The 22,542-nt window shown below is 42.9% G+C and overlaps 2 long non-coding RNA genes across 13 annotated transcripts in view; one reads left to right on the top strand and one right to left on the bottom strand.

Moving 5' to 3' along the window:
• The window catches only part of LOC105103086 (uncharacterized), a 107,734-nt gene extending 86,228 nt beyond the window's left edge, over positions 1–21,506 (top strand). For 8 of the 12 annotated variants that reach the window (XR_010379583.1, XR_010379586.1, XR_010379584.1 and 5 more), the window contains 2 exons: positions 7,670–7,792; positions 9,237–9,464. This is a non-coding gene — a long non-coding RNA (uncharacterized LOC105103086). The other 4 variants (XR_010379593.1, XR_010379594.1, XR_010379591.1 and 1 more) reach the window with 4 other exon arrangements.
• The window catches only part of LOC116150850 (uncharacterized), a 56,745-nt gene continuing 42,637 nt past the window's right edge, over positions 8,435–22,542 (bottom strand). The window contains exons 2-4 of the long non-coding RNA XR_010379595.1: positions 16,550–16,812; positions 16,074–16,194; positions 8,435–9,563 (exon numbers count right to left, since the gene is read on the bottom strand). This is a non-coding gene — a long non-coding RNA (uncharacterized LOC116150850). The remainder of the gene's footprint in view (positions 9,564–16,073; positions 16,195–16,549; positions 16,813–22,542) is intronic.

A 22,542-nucleotide genomic window follows, 5' to 3' on the forward strand; every position in this document is an offset into this window, starting at 1 on the left:
TCAAGGGGGAAAGGAGCAGGCTGTGTAGACGGGAGGGCAGCAGAGCTGGACGCAGCTCAAGTGGACGTGGGTGCCAGAGGATGAGGCCAGAGACCACAGGGACGGGGCAGGTCTCGTGTCACGTGGACTTTGGACTTTTTCTCGGATGGAACCGATTCTTTTGATGGTGCACGCATACCCCCTCGGAATTCCTTGCCATTCCTAGGATCCTGCCTTGCAATGCAAGCCCTACCTCTGTTGGAGGGCAGCCTTGATCTCTGCAGCACCTGTGGCCCATTTGAGTGACAAATTGGAAGTCTGGGAAAATCACAAAGCCCCGCCGGTTACTAATGCACGTGGAGTACACATAGCCCAGCTCCCACACGTCTTGGCCAGGATAATTCCCCGCAGACTGTTGTATGGTGTTTATCTCGAAGCATCGCCATGATACGAAGCACCAGTCACCTCTGTGTAGCTGGCTTCATCATTCACCTGTCCCTCGTTTCCCGTCCCCATTCCCCACCCAGGGCCCCCATCCCTCCCTGCCTTCAGTCCCCCACCCAGGTTCTGCTTCTGGGACAAGGCCACTTGAGACATGTGAGCTGAGTCCAAAAAGGACCAGTCTGACTGCTGTGCGGAGAATAGACTGAATTGCAGGAAGGGGGTTTTGAGACGGGGCAGCAGGTCCAGGCTATTGGGGTTGTCCCGGGAGAGCTGGGGGCATCTTGGACCAGACTGGACACGCGGACGGAGTGGTGAGACTCACTCACTGGGGACTTGTGGATGACCTGCGTGAACAGACCCAGGGCATCTGTGTGGCCGTGTGGGCTTTCCGGTTCCTCACTTCTCCATCCCCTTCTCCATCTGTTTCTTCTCACTCCCTCGCCTTGCCGTCCCCAGCCCTCCCCACCCCGGTCACCTCTGTGTGGCTCCTGAATAGTGTTGCAGCGTTTAACTCAACTCAGGGCATTTATGGAGCACGTCGTAGGTGTTAGACACCGAGACAGGTACCGGAGAGACAGAGATTAGTCCTTCCCATCCAAGGTGTGATGAACATACGGAGCAAATAAACAGGATACGGTGTAAAATTGCACCAGGTCTGTCTGATGTGAAGACAGCTTTGGGGAAATAAAACTTGTTAGTCTTTGCTGAGTAATTTTTTGTGACAGTTGATTTACAATGTTGTATTCGTTTCAGGTGTACAGCATACTGATTCAGTTATTCATATATATATATATAGACACACACACACACCCCCATATATATATGTATTCTTTTTCATATTCTTTTCCACCATAGGTTATTATAAGATATTGAATATAGTTCCCTGTGCTGTACAGTAGGACCTTGTTGTTTATCTATTTTATACAGTAGTGTGTATCTGCTAACCCCAAACTCTTAATTTATCCTTCCCCACACCCTTTACCCTTTGGTAACCATAAGTTTGTTTTCTATGTCCTTGAATCTCTTTCTGTTCTGAAAACTTGTTCGTGTTTACTGTTTTTTTTAGATTCTACATATAAGTGATATCATATGATGGTTGTCTTTCTCTGACATACTTCGCTTAGGATGATAATCTCCTAGGTCCATCCATTGTTGCAGATGGCTTTATTTTATGCTTTTTGATGGCTGAGTAGTATTCTATTTTATTTATTTATATATATGTATGTGTGTATACACACACAAACACACACTACATCTTTTTTATCCAGTCATCTGTTGATGGACACTCAAGTTGCTTCCATGTCTTGGCTGTTGTAAATAGTGCTGCTATTAACATCTGTCATCTCAGGGTATTTTCCTGACACAGTGAGATGCCAGTTATCATAGGCAGTGAGGTTTGCGGCTAGATAGTGGCTCATTTCAGAGGGACGGGGGTCTTCGTTTATATTGAAATTAATTTATTTTATTATGATTTTTATAATTGATTTCCAATATTGTGTTAGTTTCACTTGTACAGCACAGTGATTCAGTTATTTGTTTTTGAGATTCTTTAACACTATAGTTTATTAAAAGATATTGAATATAGTTCCCTGTGCTATTACAGCACATCCTTGTTCTTTATCTGTTTTATATATTGTGGTTTGTACCTGCAAATCCCAACTCCTAATTTATCCTTCCCCACCTTTCCCCTTTGGTAGCCATAAGTTTGTTTTCTATGTCTGTGACTCTCTTTCTGTTTTGAAAATAAGTTCATTTGTACTGTTTTTTTCAGATTCCACATATAAGTGACATATGATACCTGCCTTTCTCTGACTGACTTCACTTAGTAAGCTAATCTCAAGATCCATCCATGTTGCTGCGAATGGCATTGTTTTATTCTTTTTCATGGCAGCATAGTATTACATTTTAATGTATAAAATAATAATCAATTTATTTATATTTATATGTGTGTGTGTATACACATACACACACACACACTACATCTTCTTTATCCAGTCATCTGTCAATGGACATGTAGGTGCTTCCATGTCTTGGGTATTGTGAATAGTGCTGCTGTGAACATCGGGGTGCATGTATCTTTTTGAATTCGAGTTTTCTTCAAATATATGCCCAGGAGTGGGATTGCTGGATCACATGATAAGTATATATTTTTTTTAAGGAACCTCCATACTGTTCCCCGCAGTGGCTGCACCAGTTTACATTCCCACCAGCAGTGTAGGACGGCCTCCTTTCTCCAACCTTATCCAGCATTTACTACTTGTAGACTTTTTAATAATGGCCATTCCTACTGGAGTGAGGTGATACCCCATTCTACTTTTAATTTTTATTTCTTTAATAATTAGCAATGTTCAGCATCTCTTCTTACGTCTATTGTCCACTTGTTTACTTCTTTACAGTAATGTCTATCTAGGTCTTCTGCCCATTTTTATTGGGTTGATTGTTTTTTGCTGCTGTTATTGAGTTGTATGAGCTGTTTGTATAGTGTGGAAATTAAGCTCTTGTTGGTCACATCATTTGCAAATATTTTCTCCCAGCACATACATAGTTTGTCTTTTAATTTTGTTGATGGTTTCCTTTGCTGTGCAGAAGCTTATAAGCCTGATTAGTTCCCATTTGTTTATTTCTGTTGCCTTGGGAGGTTGAGCTACGAAAACATTGGGATGATTTATGTCAGAGAATATTTTGCCTATGTTTTCTTCCTAGAGTTTTATGGTGTCGTGTATTATACTTAACTCTTTAAGCCGCTTTGAGTTTATTTTTGGGTATGGTGTGAGGGAGTGTTCTGGCTTCATTGATTTACATGCTGAGTAGTGTTTTTGAGTGTCCATCTTCTATAAATGCAATGGCTATATGTTTAGATTCATCTCTCCTGATACATATATATGTAAACAAACACATATGTAGTTCCATTCTAATTAACTGAAGTAGGTTGTTTTGCAATTTGAGCCTTGAAGAAAATAAAGATATTCATCAGAGTGGATCACCAGAACAACTGTCATGTGTATAAACCGTAATAATTTTCAAGAGACTGTATAATTTAGCTCATTTGTCTCTTGTGACAGTCCTGTGAGACAGGCCACATCATCACCTTCACCACCACCATCATCACCACTATCCACACCATCACCATCATCATCATCATCGCAATCACCATCATCTCCACTATCATCTTCAAAACCATCATCACCACCATGAGCACCATCAAAATCATCACCAACACCATCACTATCAACATCATCATCACCACAATCACTACCATCACCATCTACATCACCTACATCAGCACCATTACCATCATCACCACCACCTACATCAGCACCATCACCATCACCACCATCTGCATCACCTACATCATCACCATTACCATCATCACTATTACCATCATCACTACCACCTACATCATGTACATCAGCACCAGCACCAGCACCAGCACCATCATCTCCACTATCATCATCACCACCATCACCATCAGCATCATCACCACCACCATCACCACCATTGTCACCATCACCATCATCACAATTATCATCACCACCATCATCACCACCATTGTTGTGTTACAGCAGTTGAGCCTTGCCTAAGGTCACACACCTAATTCTTAATGAAACCATCACTCATACACAGTACCTCCCAAGGCAAAGGTTTTTCATCTCTCTGCCCACTGCCCTGATGACATACAAGAAGCCATCCTTCAAAGACATCCTCTCTTCCTTCTCCTTTGCCCCCTGAAATGGGGAGCCATCATCCTGGACCATGAGGACAGGAGCCATTAACTATGGATTCAGGAGCAGGGGGATGCAAGGACCCTGGTTTCTGAGGAATGTCTGACACCAGACCTGGACCATATAGCTCAGGGTCACCTCGACCTGAGAGAGACTCACTTCCCTCCTTTTCCAGCGCTCTTTGAGAGGCTCTGTTCGCAGCAGTCCTAATCCTGGTGCAGCATTCAAGCCCCACACACCCTGCAAAACACCTCCTCATCCCCCATCCCCGCACACACTAAACCCTCCATGCCAGCTACTCTGACGGCAGCTCAGCCACTTCCGTGGTTTGGTTTGCTTTTCACCGAGGATAAAAGCAGTGACCGTCAAAGGCAAACCTGAGTGAGAACCATTCAGCTGCAGCAGGTAAAAGCACTGGGGATAGCGATCTGTTCGGAAAGCTGGCTTAGCGTGAGGGATGTCTGAGAGAGCGATTAACCAGTATTCTTTAAACATCCAGTTTATTCTAAAGTGCATGTTTTCCATCTCTGGCCCGGGTTGAGTTGCCAGAGGAAGGAGAGCTTTGGCTTGTGGTCTCCTAAATGCCTCACCTCACATTTCTCATCACTGTTAAGTGAGTTAGAAAAGCGTCCAGACCGTCATCCTGCAAAGTGAGTGTGAAGCCGTCATCAGAGTCCAGCTGGAGATGGGAGTGGTCGGCCCCGTGCCCACGTGGGCATCGCCACCTCTCAGCCATGCCCACCGTGACTGCGTGGTCCTTGCATGTGGCACAGAGGGTGCAGGTCTGGGAGGACCTCTGATCCTATGGATAATCTGTCGTTTCAGGGTATTTCCTGGCACAGTGAGATGCCCGTTCTCATAGGCAGTGAGGTCTGGGGCTGGATGGTGGCTCATGTCAGAGGCACGGGAGTCTTCTTTTATATTGAAGTTTATTATTTATTTGTTTATGATTTATTTTTGTAATTGATTCCGATATTGTGTTAGTTTCAGGTGTACAGAGCAGTGACTCAGTTATTTACTTTTGAGATTATTTAACACTGCAGTTTATTAAAAGATATTGAATATAGTTCCCTGTGCTATTACAGCACATCCTTGTTGTTTGTCTGTTTTATATATTGTTGTTTGTATCTGCAAATCCAAACTCCTGATGTATCCCTCACCACCTTTCCCCTTTGGTAGCCGTAAGTTTGTTTTCTATGTCTGTGAATCTCTCTGTTTTGAAAATACCTTCATTTGTACTGTTTTTTAGATTCACATATAAGTGATATCATATGATATCTGCCTTCTTCTGACTGACTTCACTTAGTAGGATAATCTCAGGATCCATTCATGTTGCTGCAAATCGCATCATTTTATGCTTTTTTATGATTGAGTAGTATTCCATTTTTAATGTATAAAATAAGTCCATTTTATTTATACATATATATGTGTATATATATAGATACACACACACACACACACACACACACACACACACACACACACACCATCTTCTTTATCCAGTCATCTGTCAGTGGACATTTAGGCTGTTTCCATGTCTTGGCTATTGTAAATAGTGCTTCTGTGAACACTGGGGTGCAGGTGTCATTTTGAAGTAGGGTTCCTTCTGGATATATGCCCAGGAGTGGGATTCCTGGGTCATATGGTAAGTCTATTCCTAGTCTTTAGAGGAATCTCCATACTGTTTTCCACAGTGGCTGCTCCAAACTGCATTCCCACCCGCAGTGTAGGAGGGTTCCCATTTGTCCACAGCCTCTCCAGCATTTATTGTTCGTGGACTTTTGAATGACGGCCATGCTGACTGGTATGAGGGGCTATCTGATTGTGGTTTTGATTTGCATTTCTCTGATAATAAGCGATATTCAGTATCTTTGCACATGCCCGTTGGCTGTCTGGACATCTTCATTGGAGAAACGTCTGTTTCGGTTTTCTGCCCGTCCTTTGATTGAGTTGTATGAGCTGTTTGTACATTTTGGGAATTGAGCCCTTGTCAGCCATGTCGTTTGCCAGTACTCCCTCCCAGTCCATATGTAGGTTGTCTTTTCGTTTGTTGATGGCTTCCTGTGCTGTACAAAAGCATTTGAGTTTGATTAGTTCCCATTTGTGTGTTTTTGCTTTTATTTCTATTGCCTTGGGAGCCTGAGCTAGGAAAGCGTTGCTACGATTTGTGTCGGAGAATGTTTTGCCTGTGTTTTCTGCTAGGAACTTAATGGTGCCACGCCTTTCATTTAAGTCCTTAAGCCATTTTGAGTGTATTTCTGTGTGTGATGTCAGGAGGTGGTCTAACGTCCCAGCATCCAGTTTCCCCAGCACCACATGCTGAAGGGACCACCTTTTCTCCATTGTATAGTCTCTCCTCCTTTGTGGAAGATCACTTGGCCGTAGGTGTGTGGGTTCATTTCTGGGCTGTCTCTGTTATTCAGAAATATAGTAAAACAGTAAAAGAGCTGAATACGCTTTGGGGAACCCACCCAGGAGCCCAGGGCTGAGAGAGGTCAGCTGAATTCTGTCCGCGCAGACGTCCACTTTCCATCCCCCATGGGGTGGACAGAATCCTGCCCCCACAGATGTCCAGGTCCTGGCTCCTGCCTGGTGGACAGTAATGGCCCCATAGACATCTACATTCTAATCCCCAAATTTTGTGAATATGTGAACTTACACAGCCAAAGGGACTTCGCAGATGTGGTACAAGTTAAGGACCTTGACATGGGAAGATGACCGCTGACCAGGGGGTCCAGTGTCATCACCAGGGCCCCAGTAAGAGGCTGTCAGAGGATTATCTGGTTGCAAGGTTCTGCACGGCTGGCCTTGACAATGGAGTTCGGGGCTGCAAGTCCAGGAGCGTAGGGGCCCCCAGAAGCTGGAAAAGGCAGGAAGTCCATTCTCCGCGGGAGCCTCCAGGAGAACGCAGCCCTGCAGACACCTTCAGTTTAGAGGTTTCTGTTTAAAACCACAAGACAGCAGTTTTGTGGTTTCAAGCTGCCAAGCCCGCGGTCCTTGTTGGAGCCACCGTGCATAGGAAAGTCGTGCAGAATCCAAGGGTGTTAAGGAGGCAGGTAGCTGCTGCTTTGAGAGAGACAAGGTCGTGTGAAGATTCGATGCCTAGGACAGAGGGGAGGAGGTGGCAGCAAGGTCTGTTGTGCAGCGTGTCGATTTCCATGCCTGTCCAACGTGCAGCTCCCCGGGAGACAGTAAGCTCTGTGAAGCCAGGGCCCGTCTGTCAGGGTCACCTTCAACGGGTGAGCACCTCCTCCCCCTGCCCCCAGCTGGCTCCCCCAGGGGCCCCGTGAGAGCCGGTGGAGGAAGGTTGCAATGTCCAAGGTCGGGTGAGCACCCTGACCTCCCGCCACGTGCCTGTGTCGTTGACACCATCCAGGCGTCTGGAACGCGGTGCACGGTGACTCGCATTCTGGGGACGCAGCAGGGACTCTGTCAGCTCCTGTCTCATTTTGGTGGACCCGGGGCCCCTCTGTCCCTCTGATGCAGTGTGCCCACATAGACCTTGTGCTCTTATTTCATTTCAGGAGATGCAGATCACGGAGGTGGCTCCCCTCCCATCCTGTCAGCTCCTGAGCTGGATGAAGGACACCCAGACAGGTGCGGGCGGCCCGGCCAGACAGCACTGCGTGGATTTCGGGACGGCGGAGGTGAGCGACGGGCGAGCCCCGGCCCTGGTCTTGCCTCTTTCCGTGGAACTTCTAAACCCTGCGGACTTCCCGCCGCGGGGAAGCCACGTGCACCTCTGACGTCCAGGCCCGCGCGGGCGTGGGAGAGGCAGCCCAGGAGAAAGGCTGTTGGCCTCGGAGCCGGTCAGCTGTGCTTGTGAACCTCAGGCCCCCTCCTCGCCGCCGCCGCCGCCCGCGTGGGTCCTGTGCAAATCATTCACCTCTGCTCTCTCTGCAGGATGGGAGGGCTGGGGGCTCAGTGATGTTCCCTAAAACTTACGTGATGAAGTCCTGGCCCCCAAGACCTCGGAAGGGGGCTGTGTTTGCAGATGGGGTCTTTAAGGAGGTGATGGAGGTTAAACAAGGTCACTAGATGGGTCCTGATCCCAGAGGGCTGGGGTCCTTGTAAGAAGAGGAGATGAGGACCCAGACACTCACAGAGGGACGCCCACGGGAGGACACAGGGAGGAGACGGCCGTCCACATGCCAAGGAGAGACCAGCCCTGCTGACACCTTGGACTCCCAGCCTCCAGGACTGGGAGGAATAATGTCTGGTGTTTAAGCCCGCCCGTCTGTGTCACTTTGTCGTGGTGGCCTGAGCAGAGTCACACAGTGAGTCACCAGCAGCATTTTATGTCTGTTTATTACATACATACACTTTTAGATAAACGCCCAAGTACATACACATGCACTCAAGGACGTGTGTGTGTGTGTACACCCAAGTGTGTGTATAACTTAGATCCCAGGGGGTGAGACTCAGATACCAGACGTGCATCTGAACGTGCTTTGGTAACGGCCAGGTGTGTTTTCATTTAAAAACTGGGAGGACAGAGAGAAATCTTGTGTAGGTTTTGAACTTGTTTAAAAGGAGGGTAGGATGCTGGTTTCTGGATTCTTCTGAAATTAGACTAAAGGTGTGTGTGTCTGTGTCTGTATGAGTCTGTTTGCATGCGTGTGTTTCTGTGTGTGTGTGCATGCACATGCATGTGCAGGGCGGTCGTGCACTCAGACAGTTACTTCCAACTTTAGTCACTGTCGCCAGATAGCGAGGTTCCGCCAGACGCCCCTGGAGACGCGCAGGCCTGCCTCCCCGGGGCCTCTGAGCCAGCCAGGACAGCTCTGTGCTCGCTGATAGAAACAGCAGGCGATTTCTGTCGCGGAATCTCTCTCTACGAACTATGTGAAAGCAGTCAGCTACTTAGAAGTGGCCATCTGTCTCCCCGAAGTCACTGAAAAACAGCCGTGACGTAAAAGCCAGCCCTGTCTGCTCCCGGGCGCTCAAGGCAGCAAAGCAGTGAAACGAAGTGTCATTCTTCTAGTGCCCGTAGTCCCGGTCCCCACGTTCTGGCGGGTGTAGGGGGCGGGCGGGAGAAAGTCCAGCAGTGACACGGTCTGAGGTACTGATTCTTGAACATTCTCTCAGCAGGATCGAGGGACTCAGATGCGGCGAGCAGTGAGGCCGTCAGGCAAGACGGACAGCCTTGCGCCAGTTAAGGATTCAACGGTGTTCGTACGTAAGAAGCCATTCCCGCCTCCCCGCCGGCCTCAGGGGACCTCCCACGCAGTGTCATGGATCCCGGGGACTCCCTGGGGACGTGAAATCACCCCAGATCTCACCAGTGCAGCGGCGTGTCACAGTTCCCCTTCCCGGTGACATCGTCTGGCCACAGTGCGGACAGGACGCCTGTGTCTTCCTGGCGTGAATACGGAGCACGGGGGAACCCAGCTCTTCCGACGTGTGGTACCTTTTCCCCTAGATGCAGTATTATGAGAGGGTTTCACCAGATGCTCATTCCCTGGAAAACCTGGACAGTAGGAAATACTGATCCAGATGACAGGGCAGGGATGACCCCAAAATGGACCCCAACAAATAGGGGGACAAAAATGGCTGGTACTGCTGGTCCAGCCAACTCGGGGATGGTGGATTTGTGATCAGAGTCCCAATTTTAGTGCAGGGGGAGATCCGGGGCTCGCAGGAGCCCCAGCGCCCAGGGCTGTGTGTTGGGCAAGCTGATCAGGACTGGTTCCGGACCCAGAGCGAGGCGGGGAGGACGGCAGGTCAGCAGGGTCGTGCCTGTGGGAGGTGAGGTCTTCCCGGCCGCTGGCTCGTTCCGTCCCTGTGGCCGTATCGGGATTGTTCCAGGACACGGGGACCCCGGATCGTTCAGAGGGGACTTAGTGAGATTGCCAGCCTCTCCCTGGGCACCTGGGAGGTGGGGAAGTTGGTGCCGATAATCACCCCCTCTGTTTCTGCTCTTTCCCTGAAGGATGGATGTCCCCCCCTCCAGCTCCGATAAGCACCCCGGGGGCAGCACAGGGCCGTCCGTAAAGGGCTTCCAGAGGCATGCAAGTCCGTGGGGGCAGGGCCCCCGGGATGGAGATGGCGAGGAAGTGGACCCTAAGACGGATTCGTACTTGAGATGACGCTGGGACGGCGTCTCCTGTCGTCTCCCCTTGAAGGTGAGCTTCGCGGAGCAGGCGTGGTTACCCATCGGATTCACTGTGACATGACCACATCCAGCCGACACCACGATGCCCGCAGTGCAGCTGTCAGGAGCGCTCATCTCAGAATCGTAAGTCGGCTTTAACGTCTTTAGTCTTTCAAAGGAAGCAGCCTCTACAAAAGTGCTAGTAGCTGCATATTACATTAGACACAGTCTCACAGAGATGCAAATAGTGTAACTGTCGTAAACGTAAGTATATAAAGATGAAAATACATACCAGAGGGCAGGCAATATATTACACACATACTGTATGATTTACAATACGCAATAAGCATACAGACTATATACTGTGTAACACAGGATATGTAACTGAATTTTCAACGCATAGTGTATCTTGTATAGTGTATGTGCAGTGCATACTATATATTGTATTTTGTACATGTAATTATATATAAATACATACTTATATATAAACAAATACTATGTAGTACAATATGCTATTATATAACAAATACGAAATATATTGTATACATTATGTTATATACTATACAATTATAACATAAAACATGTAAGTGAAAAATATATAATATATGCAATTTTACTGGTAAAATTATATATTACACAGTGTATATTATATAAAAATTACTATATGACATACTTATCTACATACTTTGTAACATACTTATATATTGTGTACAGTTAACATTGTATAACATTACTGTATAACAACTTAACTATGCAACACACACAAAAAACAGTAACATCTGTATTATGTATAATTTATATTAACATGATAGTATGTAACACATAATTAACATAATCATACTTATTTATGTTAAGTATGTTATGTACTCATGTTAATTATACATAATATATAACTATAAACAGTTGTGTGTTATGTATAATTCATAATACTAGTATGCAACATACTTACATATTTATGTATATTTAATATATGTAACATATTAACATACTTATATATCATTAACATATTAATGTATAACACCTGTATTATGTATAACATAATATCAGTGTATATAATATAAATTATAATTAACACATTATGTAACATACATACTAATGTTAATGTTTATTATATAACATATAACATGTATTAACATAAGTATGTAATGTACTGATATATATAACAATTGTATATAACACTTATATACTAATATTGTTTTATATACTACTATTGTTAGTTATATATAATGTATAAAAAACAGTAACATTTATTATGTATAACATACTTATATGTTGTGTATAATTAACACATTAGTATGCAATATACTAATATATATAAATGTTAATATAAATAACAGTTAATGTGTATAACTAATATGTTAATTATGTCTTACATACTATTGTATTCAATGTACAGAGTATATAACATGCTTATACATAATACACAATATGTAATTAAATATTAGTACATAACATATAATACTAGTATATAACATATATAATACTATTATGTATAATTAACATTATGTAACATATTCATATAAGTTGTTATATACTGTTAGTGATATATATTATATGTAATGGACAGTGTGTAAGTATGTTACATACTAGTATTAGTTATATATAATGTAGGTAAGTGTTACACAATAGTATGTTAATTATACATAAGTATATATTATGTATATTATATAACAAATTATGTATAATTAACACATTATGTAACATACAAACTAATGTTAATAATGTATATAAGTATGATACACACTGATATAAGTGTTGCACACTAATATGTTAATGATGTATGTTCTATACTAATGTTAATTATATATAATTATGCTCTATACTAATATGTTATTATGTATAATATAACTCTTATGCATAACATGCAACATATTTACACACTAATTTTAATATATTATTTAAGTGTGTAGCACATGTAACCTACATTATGTATAATTAACAATGGTATGTAACATATTTATATATTATACATAACAGTACATAAGTGTTATAAAAAGTATGTTACATAATAGGTGTGTGTTACATTACATATAACTAACATAAGTATGTGTTATATATTATGTATAACTAACAATATTAGTATATAACATTCTTATGTATTATGTATGACCAACACAGTATTAGTATATAACGTACTTATCTATAATGTATAATTAGCAGAATACTAGTTTGTAGGACACTTAACCTATTATGTAACATACTCATATTATTAACATTAGTATATAACACACTTACCTGTATTATGTGTAACTAATATTAGTGTATATCATACTTATGTATTATGTATAATTAACAATAGTATGTAAGTTATATACTAATTATACATAATATATAACTTATATATAATTAATATTAGCATTAATTAACATTAGCATACAACATAGTTATATGAATGTTACATGTTAATGATATATATCAACATATTAGTTAGTATACAGCATAATTATATATTATCATTAGTACATAACAACTTATGTATTATGTATAATTAACATTATATAAGTATGTTACATACTAGTATTATGTTATACATAATGTGGGTTAAGTGTGCTACACACTAATATGTTAATTATACATGTTATATAATATACACAGTGTCTATGTTATATAATGTGTTAATTATACATATTGTAACATCAGTGTATATCATACTTATATATTATGTATATTATGTTATTTACATATTATGTTATACATAATATAGGTAAGTGTTGCACACTAATATGTTAATGATATATATGTCATATACTAATGTTCATGATATACAATTATGGTATATAGTAATGTTAACATTATGTATAATATGTAACATACATACTAATGTTAATCTATAACATACTTTATATGTATAATTAACATAATATTAGTGTGTAGCACACATAACCCACATTATGTATAACTAACAATACTACTATGCAACATACTTATGTATTATGTATATTACTATTAGTATTTAATACACTTAATACTAGGTTAACTATACATAATAGTTATTATGTAATACAGTGATATATTACTTAATATTACTATATAACACACTCACCTATTATGTATAATTAACATGTAACATTAACATACTTATATATCATTAACATATTAGTGTGTAACACACTTACCTGTATAACATATCAGTGTATATCATACTTATATATAATGTATATTACATAGTATGTATAATTAACACATTATGTAACATACAAATGTTAATATGTATATTATATAACATACTTAGGTATAACTAACATACTAGTGTGTAACATACTTATATACTGTTAATTATACATAATATGTTATATATTAATTATAACTAATATATATTATACATAATATATGTTATATATTATGTTAATTATAACTAATATATAATATAAAACATACTATTATGTATATTATAACACTTATGTATAATTAACGTTTTAGTATGTAACATACTTGCCTCTTATGTATAAACAATAACAATATTACTATGTAATGTACTGATACATATAACATTTGTATATAACGTGTTAGTTATGTAATGTAGCACTTATCTATTACATACTTTTATATTATGCATAATTAACATATTAGTATGTAATATACTGATATATGTATAACAGTATATATTATGTACTGATATTGTTAGTTATACATAATATGTAACATTCTTACGTATTATGTATGACCAACACAGTATTTGTATATAACATACATATATTTGTATATAACTATTATGTATAATTAATAGAATACTAGTATGTAGCACACTTACCTTTTATGTAACATACTCATATTAACATTAGTATATAACTTACATACTAGTGTTAATTATACATAATATATAACACTTATCTCATATAATTAACATATTAGTATACAGCATAATTATATACCATTAACAGTATATAACAACATATATTATGTATAATTAACAGTATATAAGTGTTACATACTAGTATTAATTATAATTGGGTTAAGTGTGCTACACACTATTGTTAATTATATGTTATGTAATATGCTTATTAACATTAGTGTCTATGTCACATAATGTGTTAATCATACATAATTTGTTACAATATACACTGATATTGTTATACATAATATAGGTAAGTATGTTGCACACTAATATGTTAATGATATATCATATACTAATGTTCATGATACATAATTATGGTATATACTAATATTAATGATACATTATGTATAATTAACATATTAGTGTGTAGCACACTTAACCCACATTATATATAATACTAGTATGTAACATACTGTTACACATAATATGTGTTATATTTGTTATACATAATATATAACATAAGTATGTTATATACTAGTATTATACATAATGTAGGTTAAGTGTGCTACAAACTAAATGTTAACTATACATATAAGCATATTATATAATATATAAACATTAGTATGTAAATATGTTGCATATTATACATAATGAATAATTGTTAATTAGACATACATATGATTAACATATTAGTATATAGCATAATTATATATCATTAACACATACACTTACTATGTATAACATAATCTGTGTATCATACTTTAATGTTATGTTAATTATACAGAATATGTTATATAACATACATAACACACTTCCCTACATTATATATAATTAACAGTGTCTATCACTAACATATTAGTATATAGCATAATTATATTTCATTAACATTAGTATATAAGTATGTTAATAAGTATGTTATATACTAATGTTAATCATACATAAGTGTGTTATATATTATGTCTGATTAACATTAGCACGTAAGTTATATACTAATGTTAATTACACATAAGTATGATACACATGTAAGTAGGTTGCATACTAGTATTAATTATATATAAGTATATTATGTACTAATACTTAAATTACATATTGTCTATTAATTTTATGTGTAAGCATGTTATATACTAATATGTTAATTATACAAAATATATCAGTAAATTGCATACTGATGTTATGCACAAGTATGTTATACATAATAAATGTTAACATACTGTTTTTTATATTATGTATAACAAGATTAGTATGTAAGTATGTTATATACAATTGTTAGATATATCAGTACGTTATATACTAATATTAATTTTGCATAATATAAAAGTATATTACATAATATGTTTATACATGAGGCAAGTATGTTAGATACTAATGTTAATTATACATAAGTGTTACACATTATGTCTAATTAACAGAATATTATTTATAATTAACAGTATATAAGTATGTTACACACTAGTATTGTTATACATATAAGTATGTTATATAATATATATATTAACATTTGTATGTTACATAATGTGTTAATTGTACATAATATATAAGTATGCTATACACTGATATGTTAGTTATACATAATATAGGTAAGTGTTGCACACTAATGTTAATGATATATATGTCACATACTAATGTTCATGATATATAATTTTGGTATATACTGTTATTATGTATAATTAACATGTATAATGTGACATAAGTACATACTGTTAATATATATTATATAACATACTTATATGTATAATTAACATATTAGTGTGTAGCACACTTAACCATTATGTACAACTAACATACTATTATATAACATACTTATATGCTGTTATACATAATATGTAACATACATACTTCTGTTAATTATATGTAATGTAACACACCTGTTATGTAACATTGTGTATAATTAACATTATACATATGTATGTCTAATGTACTTTGTTACACATAACATATATGTATAGTAAATGCAGAGAAATCAACACATGACACTACTGTGTCGTGATTCTGTATTCATTGGACATTGTATGTGTTCTATATGTGTTGTATGTAATACACAGTACACGTAATAACATACTTCACGGACATCCTGATGTTTGCTGGCTGGCTTATGTCCCAGGTCCCCGTCGAGGCCAGATGAGCACCTGACTCCCTTCTCTGCGGCAGGGTGGACCCGTCTCCCAGGTGTGTGTGCAGAACTGAAAGGCAGCATTGAGGGGTGGTGCTTGGAGATGGTGGAGGGGTCCGTGGTCCCCCCCATCCTGTCCCATGTGGAGTGAGACCTCTCTCTCCACCGGTTCCCGATCCTTCAGGCTGCCCTCCACGCTCCTTGCTCTGCATCCCTGGTCACTCCAACAGCAGTCACCTCTGCCCCTGTCATCCCACGGCCCCCCCCACACACACACACAGGTCACCTCTGCACCTGTGACATCACCCCGGGCTCCCTGTGCGGCTCCACCCCAAGCCCCTGATACAGCCCGGCGGTTTCCTGGTTTCTCCACCAGCCACCCACCCCTCCCTTGAGGCCTGGAGCCCCAAAACCTCATGACTCACCCATGAAAAAATAATTTTAAAAAGTCAGTGCCTTCCTTTCTCCTGTCTCCACAGCCTTTTCCTCCCACAGCCTGAGTGGAGACGCTCCCTGAGGTCTGACCCCAGCGTTTGACCTTCTCTCCCTGAACAGCTCAGCGGAGCCGATGGCTTCTGCAGTCGATCGACCACCTTCATAGTGGATGCAGCGTCTGGAGGCCCCTCCAACGCAAAGGCAGGCAGGCAGAGGACGACAGATCCGGTAGGCCGTCACTTCTGTGTGGGATCTGAAAAACACAACAAATAGTGAGTGTAACAGAACAGAAACAGAGTCACAGGGAACAGACTAGTGGTGACCAGAGGGGAGAGGGCGGGGGGGGAGGGGCAAGACAAGGAGGGGAGTCAGAGGGACAAAGTACTTTGTACAAAACAGACAAGCTACAAGGATGCATTGTACAACCCGGGGAAGAAAGCTCATGTTTTTTAATAACTTTAAATGGACGATAACCTTTAAAACTTGTGACTCACTATACTGCGCACGTGTAACTTACAGAATAGTGTCCATCAAGTACACTTTAATAAAAAAATTTAAGTAAAGACAAGAGAGAAAAAAAGCTTCACATAATAATTACCTAATGCACATAAATATATGTGACATATAATTTATACGTTTAAAGTTATAATTACACACAGCTTGTACACACACACATCACGTGTGTACACAAGTGTTAAAATTGAATTTCCTACAGGATCAAAAATGACTATAACTCAATGAAAAAAACGTTTAAAAGAAAAAGCAGCTGGGTGGAGAGGAAATTGGGACTTTATGTAATATATAATGTTACATTTTTCCAAAATGAATAATGTGCACAACTGAGTTCCCCGCATAGAAGCATAAAACCATAAGCCATCCGCTGACGACTAGTTGTGAGCCCTGAGATGCAGTGATTTCACAGAAAAGATGACCCTCGGAGAGGATGTCACAGGCTGGGGTGCCTGCAGGCGTGCGTGGGTTCTGAGTGACCCGCGAGTCGGCAGCAGGTCATGGGACACAGAAACTCAGGCTCAGGAAGAGATGGGGTCTGGCTACACACGCAGGGGCCTGGGGGTGCCTTCTTCTGTCAAATTGTCCGCTCACGTCTTAGGGGCTGAATTGTGTCTCCCCCAGATTCCCACATGAAGTTCTCACCCCAGGACCTCGGAATGGGGCTGTGTTTGGAGACGGGGGTCTTTAAGGAGGTGATGGAGGTAAAATGAGGTCACTAGGGTGGGTCCTGATCCTCTAGCACTGGGGTCCTTGTAAGAAGAGGAGGTGAGGACCCAGACACACACAGAGGGACGCCCACGGGAGGACCCAGGGAGGAGACGGCCGTCCACACACCAAGGGGAGAGGGCTCAGGAGACACCAGCCCTGCTGACACCTTGACCTCAGATCCCAGCCTCCAGGGCTGGGAGACATAAATGTGTGCTGTTTCTTTCTTTTTTTATATAAACATTGAGTACTTGTTTTTTTTTATTTAGTGGGGGGACTGGGGATCGAACCCAGGACCTCATGCATGCTGCGCACACAGCACCCCTGCGCTGTGCCCCCTCCCCTCTGCCGTGTAGACGCTCAGGCTGGGGAACTTTGACGGCAGCCCGCGCAGACTCACCCGTCCTGGGTTTACAAGGAAACACTTGTACAAATTACAGCAACCGGCACGCCTGTGGGTCCCCGGTAGCAATTTGTGAAATACGCCAGCAGGCTTCGTGTTGGGGTCAATAATAAAAGAACAACCCGACACGCAGCTTAAGCTTGAGAAACGGAGCTGCGGGGTAGAACGGGAACGCACCACGAGATGTGATGTGATAGACTCGGACAGGCCCTAACCCTGCAAGCGGCACCGTGCTACGGGCGCGCTTCTGTGAGCTGCATTTGAACTGAAAAGCGTTTTGTATCCGCTGACCCCAAAACGTCAACGCGCGTCCTCAAGGCGTGCAGTCCTGCCGGGCGTGCGGCACGCGGCATGCTGGACGGGAGGCTGAGGAGGGCCAGGGTGACCGCCAGCCAAGAGGGTGCGAACCACGGGGGCACCCGTAACTGTGTGCAGCAAGCACACTGGCATCTGTTCCCTACTGTGTACACAGTGACCACAGGGGCATTCACAACCGACTGTATACAGCAAGCACACTGGCATCTGGAACCAACTGGATACATATTAACCACACTGGCATCCGTAAACAACTGTATACAACCCCAGTGGCATTCACAACCGACTGTATACAGTGACCACACTGGAATCTGTAACCGACTATGCAGTAACCAGATGGAATGTGGAACCGACTGTACAGTAACCACACTGGCATCTGTAGCTGACTGTACACATGGTAACCACACTGGTGTCCACAACCGACTGGATACACTAACCATACAAAACCCACAATTGAATGAATACAGTGATCACACTGGCATTAACCGACTGTATACATAGTAACCACACTGGCATTCATAAACAACTGTATACAACAATCACAGTGGCATCCGTAACCGACTGTATGCCCAGTAACCACCCTGGCATCCACAATCAGCTGTATACTGTAACCGCAGTGGGATCCACAATCAACGGTATACAGTAACCACACTGGCATCCGTAACCAACTGCATACAGTAAATACAGTGGCATCTGAAACCGACTGTATACACAGTAACCACACTGCCATCAGTAACCAACTATATACAGTAACCATACTGGCGTCTGTAACCGGCTGAACGTAGGAACCACGCTGGCAACCACAACCAACTGCATACGCATTAACCACATGACATGCACAACCAACTGTATACACTAACCACACTGGCATCCATAATCAAGTTTATATTAACCACACTGGCATCGGTGATCAACTGCATACAGTAAGCACAATGCATCCACTACCTACTGTATACAGTAACCACACTGGCAGTACTCAGGAACCACACTGGCATTTGTAACCAACTGTATACACAGTAACCACCCTGGCATCCGTAACCGACTGCATACAGTAACCAAAGTGGCATCCACAACCGACTGTATACAGTACCCACGATGCCCCTCCCTGATCCTGTGGGAGCGCCCACTGAGACAGGCTGGGACCCAGGACCTGTTACTGCAGCGCCTGCCCCCGGGCAAACCTCTTCTCCAGCAACAGGCGTAAAGAAACGATAAAGGACCAAAATTAACCCCGTGTGTCTACAGTTGGGGCAGGTTATGAACAACAGAGAAAAAGTCCAAACGCAGCTGCCACTTCTGAGCAAAAGCAGGTGCCAGGTGTGCTCCCTGCACACAGCACCACCAAGGGGGTGAGCCGCCCCTCCTGCCCGACCCGACACGCCCCCACCCTCACCCCATTTGAGGGTCCTGCTCACCCCCTCCCTCCCCGAGCACCCCCCAAGGGCCCCTGTTTCTTGCTCTCACTCCTTCTGCTGCAGGACAAGTCCCAGCAAAGCCTCCCCTGAACTCCTCGTCTGGCCTCATCCATTTCCACGGAGTAAGGGGTCCAAGGACCCAGGTCAGGAACACAGTGACCTCCTGCCTGTGGGCATGCATGGCTCCAGGGCAGGACCATTGCCAGCTCCCTCTCTGCCCCTGCAAGCTGTAATAAAATAATGCACCAAATCCTCAGTAAAGTCTCTGGGAAGACGCCCCTTTGCTGTCTGCGCACTGTATCGTAACGACCGAGGACCCCTCAACGACCTTTTATTCCACCAACCAATGCCCGGAGAAGGGGCATTCTGTTCACTGGCAAGAAACAAAGCTTTGCACACAATTTCGGGTGACCCATGGGACACCGGAGTCCGCTTCAGGAGCCCAGGGTGGCAGAATGAAATCACCTTGTATGTTTTTTAAGCCTGTTTCTTGAACCAGGAACTCTGCAGCTGGACCTTCTGCCAGGAGAAACACGGTCTTCTGGAGACCTTTTCCACCCCGGAGGGAGGAAAAAGCCGTCTCACCCGGGGAGTACTTCTGCCTGACCTCGGCCAGTGTCCTCGAGGACTCAGGGAGGCTCCAGGCCCCGAAACGGGGCGGCCCTGTGTCTGCAGGGCGCGCCCAGCACTGCAGAGCTTGTCACGTGGGGCCCGCGAGTTCCGCCCGAGGGCTCTGACGGGTTTTCCCCCTCCCAGCCCCTTCCGATCACTCACTCTTATAAAACAAAACATGTGATGTGTTCCACTGGAACAGACCCTGTTACGCGGTATTTTAGCTCACTTAGCCTTTAACCACTAACAGTGTGACTCATTCCCTTCTTGATTTTAAAATCCCACTAGATAAAGCCCCACTCTCATTTTTCGGGTCCTACCAGGCAAAAAAGATGTGGGGTTTTTTTTATTATTTATTATTATTATTGGGCAAGGCGGGGGGCGGGATCCAGTGCCCGACACTCGGTAGTATTTTAACGGTGACTGACAGTCTTTCTGCAGCCGGGGAAGGTTGCACTCACGATGGATTCGTAAGCCAAATGCCTCTCATTCTATGTTGAAAAGATGCATATTGAACACAGAAGTGGAGTGTTTCTACCCGAAGAGAAATGAGGGGCAGGAAACCCCAAACTCCTCGGTGTTTGCACGCACAGAAGACAAATCAACACAAAAACCAAGCATACTTCTGAGACGCGGCCACTGGGGGACGACAACCCTGATCTCAGGCAGAGGGTAAAACCGTAAGAGGAAAAAAAATCAAGGACGAAGTGGAGAAAAAGTACAGATACTGATGGAAAAAAAAAAGAACATAGTAGGGATGGGTGGGAACTAAGAAAAAGGAAGAAAGACCAGTCTCTTCAAAGAACAAATGGGAAAAATTAAACTCTATTGATTAAAAACAAAAGCCCCCTCCTGTTTCAAAGGGTAAAAGACACGTTGTCTCTGGGAGCGTGGGGTCGGGGGGCGATCCGCTCTCCGCGCGCGAGGACGGGGAGCGCACGACGCGCGGACGCTGTAGCGTGGCCGGAGCCGGGGGGGGGGGGGGGGTGCCTGCCCAGGACAGGCGCCTCCAGCGCCCCGCCTCCTGTGTGCGGAAAACCTTTCGCCTCGCAGGCTTCCCCTGAGTTCCAACATATGTAACTACAGACGTGGGAAAATGCAGACACAAAGGGAAACAGTCAAGCAAGACAAAATAATCATAGCTTAGCCATCATGCAAAGTCAAGGACCCTGAGATCCCCCCTTGAGGGCTGTAGATCATATTCTGAGCCACGTCCTCTTAGCTGTTTTGCAGACCCTGGAACCCTCAGCAGGTGGGAGGAGTTAACTGTGTGCTGCCCACCAGCACGGAGACCCCAGACCACGGGGACCAGAAACTTGATGGCGTGGACTCCCGATGACCTCACCACCCGCCAGTCAGAAGACTCCACGAGCTGATCATGCATCCCATTGTCCCTTCCCTCCCCCGTCTTTAAAACTCTTTCCCTGAAAGCCATCAGGCAGTTGGGGTCTTCTGTGCACCAGCTGCCCTTCTCTGCTTGGCCCCACGTTGGGCACCTTGCAAATAAACACTGCTCCTTCCTTCACCACAACCCAGTGTCAGACCGGCTTTGCCGCATGCAGGCGAGTGGACCGAGGTTTGGTTTGGTGACAGTTATCTGTAAGCCCTGCCATCGACATGTCCAGTGAACAGGCCTGGGTACACGTGCTTCCTCTCAGCTTCCCTGTGACCCACCACGTGGGTGAGCACAGACCTGCCCTCAGGGGACTTAGAGAAGACAAGCCACATGGACATAAAATATGGAACACGATGCAGAGCCTTCTCCACGTTAAATGCATCTGTAGAGACGGTCTGGGGTGACTGGACACCGTCTCATAGGACCTGAGTAATGGAAAACCATGCGTTAGTTATTCACTGGGTAACACAGCCAGCGGGCTGAGGGTCTGACCAAGAATGTGAGGCACGCACTGTGGAACATAGCATGGAGGTGCCTTAACAAACGAAAAGGAGAGTTACCACATGGCCCAGCAACCCCACTGCTGGGCATGTCTCCAGGGGAACTCTAACTGAAAAAGACAAA

Source organism: Camelus dromedarius, chromosome Y (genome assembly GCF_036321535.1).
Source record: "Camelus dromedarius isolate mCamDro1 chromosome Y, mCamDro1.pat, whole genome shotgun sequence".
Taxonomy (NCBI): domain Eukaryota; kingdom Metazoa; phylum Chordata; class Mammalia; order Artiodactyla; family Camelidae; genus Camelus; species Camelus dromedarius.